The sequence below is a fragment of the Quercus lobata genome, chromosome 11 (assembly GCF_001633185.2).
Source record: "Quercus lobata isolate SW786 chromosome 11, ValleyOak3.0 Primary Assembly, whole genome shotgun sequence".
NCBI classification, from domain to species: domain Eukaryota; kingdom Viridiplantae; phylum Streptophyta; class Magnoliopsida; order Fagales; family Fagaceae; genus Quercus; species Quercus lobata.
In genome coordinates this window covers 52,249,448-52,253,521 of record NC_044914.1, presented here as the reverse complement: position 1 = coordinate 52,253,521, position 4,074 = coordinate 52,249,448, and positions in this window count along the sequence as shown.

Sequence of the window (4,074 nt, the reverse complement as noted above, 5' to 3'; positions counted from 1 at the left end):
CTAGTAAAGATAAAGAATAACAAAGTTTCTCTATAACACGTAGAATACTCTCATGGTAACAAAAAAGTTACGTTCCAACAACCACCTTAAACGGTGTTCATCTTTTTCTACCACCACGTTGATTTAAAGGGCAAGTGTTTCTCCTGATCCAACATTGTAACATGCCAGCGACATATCGTTCTTGAGAAAACCAAATTTTCCAATCAATTTCAGTTTTTCGGCATTTTAACCATTTTTTCTACTCTCAACCTTTGTAAGCATGATTTAGATTGAAACATAGAAAAAGTAAGATTTCACCTGATCACGAGTTGAAATTGAAACAATATTTGTCAAAGTAAGCAATAATTCATTCTCCAAACTAATTATATTCCATATAAGTATAAAAGCCCATTTTTTAAGGACCTACTACAACATAGATTTTTTTTTTTTTTTTTTTTTTTTTTTAAGAATTACAAATAATGTAGTTGAAAGTAGAGACTTGCTTATGTCATTGTTAATATATTTCCTAAATATTTTTTAAGGCATTACATTAAATGAGGAACATTTTTACCTTCTTTTTTTTTTTTTTTAATATAAGATAAAAATTCTACTTTAACATAATCTAAGTTTATATGTGTATAAAGCTCCCTTTGGATACTTAAACCCCAACCCTTGCCCCCTCCCGTCCCCTCCCCCCCCCAATCCCACAAACACTTATACTTGTAGAGTGACCATCGTACCAAAGGTGCGTGAGGGTGAACATTTTAACTTCTAAATACATGGTTTTTCATTCACACATACATATATCGTTAGTTAGTTCATCATTAAGGCTGAAAGGGCGGCACCCATGTACACGGGCCTATAACTCAATTGTTCAATAATTATTTGTAAAATCATACCATGTTCCCATGATTATTGACAAAAAAATAAAGCATAATTTTTTTTCTTAAAGTGGAACCTCTTCAAGGTTGGGCCCTTTTAATACACCCTTGGGGAGTAAGCCCCGATACACGACCCCAATCGCAAGAACTATTTATCAGATAATACAAAGAACTCCTAGTAGGTATTTGAAACCAGGATGTCTAGGTCTGCAATTTATCTCAAGTCTCCCAAGTCCCACCACTAGGTGGAACCTTGACGGGTGAAAATCAAGAACCAATTGAGAGATATTCACAACAAAAATACCGCTTAGCAGGTCAGAAGAGATAAAATGCAGTGGTGTTCAGGTTGAAGTTTCTATTAGATCCATAATACGTTGACCAATTTGGCTTTTTAATTTCAGATTCCATGTACTTCTGATGGTTTACAACATTGGTTGATTGAACGCAACTTCGGCAACATAGCATACTAACCTTGCATCATTTGAACAGAAAATATTCCCATCAATAACTGCTTTTAGCATTATGAATTTTCTCGCTGTATATATGTTTATTTATTTATTTCTTAGCTTTGTTCAAATCAAAATTACAAGAGGCCTACTGCAATTTACTCTTTTTGGGCAAGGCCTTTGTCATTCTCATTTCTCACTAAGTGCGAAAAGAGGTGCATATTATTGCTCAAATTAGCCAGTCCCTATATCCCAATTCATCAGTTCAACATTTGGATAGCCCTTAGAATGAGTTCAAATCTTCTGCTTCATTGAACATGGCAAGGTTTTATTGATAAGTAAACTACATTTATTTTGTTTCTCATAGCATTTGGAAGGATGATTACCTATAAATGTCAAAAATCACATGGCAATTTGATATTAAAGAAATGGCAACGTTAATCAAAATTGGATACTTTGTGATAACTCTTTACATCCATTTTGGAAATGGACAGGTGCCCTCAAATACAACGGAAAAAAAATATATGGAATCATTTGCCTCAAAACCCTTATGAGCAGAAATGACCAAGTAAACTTTATAAATCTAAAAATATGATCTACGCGTAAGAATTAAACTTGCACAAATAGAAGCAATCACCAGCCCCTGTGAGCCTCACAACCAATGCAACAAGTGTGAGGAAATGCACAGCAAAAAGATGAAAAACCTCTTCCTAAAATCTATAATACTTTTATCAATGTGGCGGACAGCTTGATGTCAAAATCTTATAAAACTGTCCACAAGTGTGGTACGTAACTCTTTGATTTCTCTTCAAACCAATTCTCGTGAATCTGAACCCTCCTTTTTTAGATTATAAGAACACTCCATCTAAACCAAGGGTCACATGGAGGTTCCGGCAAGCTCGTGTTGATCACAGGGGGTTCCAGTTGTTCTATCACAAAATTTGAAAAGGTTCTCTCACCTATGTGAGGTCCTTTGTGCCTTAGCTAATTAGAGAAAACTGGGGTCTCCAATCCAGCTTTCAAGAGACCAGCATTTTTCGTGTAAGTTATACATGAAAAAGGAAGGAAAAAAAAGACGAAATGAAGTAAAAGAGAAAAGAACAATTCATTTTCATGCAAAATGCAAACAGATGGGGTACATCACATGGGGACCCCCAGTTTGCTGATTGGATCATTGGATGGGAATAAAACCAACACGCAAGATTTTTGGATTTGAACCAAATAAATAAACTACTCGGTCAAAATGTTTTTTTTTATTTATTTATAAAGTTTTCCCACTTTTCATATTGACCGAATGTCCCCAAATATCTTTACATTCATAGCAGTGTATAGGGGCAAACATGTGCCATCTTCACATCTCATCAATACACCATAAGGCAAAATGTAGAACATGAAACACAAGCATTTGGTCTGCTCAGGGCCTCAGACGCTCACTTCTAGCTTGAAAACTAAATCCAAGCAGTTGCTAAATCCAAGCAGCGTAGAGAATACAGTCAATAAAACATGAGGCAACTGTTTGGATTTAGTTTCAAGCTAGAATGCAAGTCTGTCAACTACAACTACAATAGTCGGCTCCAACGCTCACTTGTAAAATATGGATCATTTTTCCATCCGTATTCTTCATTGATGGCCTGAGGTGGTCTCTCTTATGGTACCACCTCATGCCATCAAGAAGAACTTGGAATGGTAAGTGTTTCATTTCTAAATGCCAAACAAGACTTACATTCTTGTTGCCATTAAGTTTCTTATTGCAGTAGTGTCTCTTTGTGATAGCCATTGACGGATTTTTGCAGGGTTGGATCTTCACTTATATCTCACATACTATGTCAGCTAGTTGTATGTGGATTAAATCTGATCTATTGGGAGCAAGGAATCCATCCTAGTTAAGCCCTCAATGAGTACCAAACCAAGCCATTTTTGCCACTACACAATGCTAGGTGTGCTTCTATTTTTGTTGTAATCCACACACTATACAACTCTCATTTCACGCCTCTACCAGTCTACTTCCAAGCCTTTTGCCTCTACAGTCAAATACTAGTTCTTTAGCCGCTATCCTTTCAAGCCTTGTGTCCAAAATTTTGTTCATTGCACAGCCAATAACCTGAATTGTCATTAAACAACCGAGACTCCTCCCCATCCATGTTAGAGCATTCCTTTTGTAAAATTTTGTTCATTGTTCAACCAGTAACCTGATTTTTCTATCTTGAAATTTAGATTTTTTTATGGTTTTGTGCAAATTTGGAATCTAAAATACCTTGAGGGTTTGAGTTTAGACTGCTTTTTTTAGTCCCTAACCCGCTTTATAGTCATTCTAAGTATAAAGTTATAAGGATCTAAAGCTCTAAACAACTATTGGGGTTTTCTTTCTGAAATTTGTTTTTAACATAATAAATCAATTCCTGATTATTTGCCTTTTTTAAATAATTGTATTTGGATACACAAGTTCTGTTTGATAAGTCAGATGGGCTTTTATCTTGTAAGCTAAATTTAATTCTGTTTCAACTATAACTTGCTTCTTGTCATAAACGAGCAATATTGCAGTTTTGTGTCGATCAAGTTGGCTTCTGCAGCTGATGTCCCCAAAAGTCTATTGTACTAATGAGTTAGCTTATTTGGTTGATGTTTGGGTCATTTAGTGATGGTCATTTTGTCCTGCCAAGCTTTGCCTGGGTTGAGGAAGACCTCTTTTGGCTAGAGTAGTGTCCCTCATTTTCCCTCCCCATTCTTGAATAAAATTCCCATCGTTTCTATTGAAAAAAAAAAATATA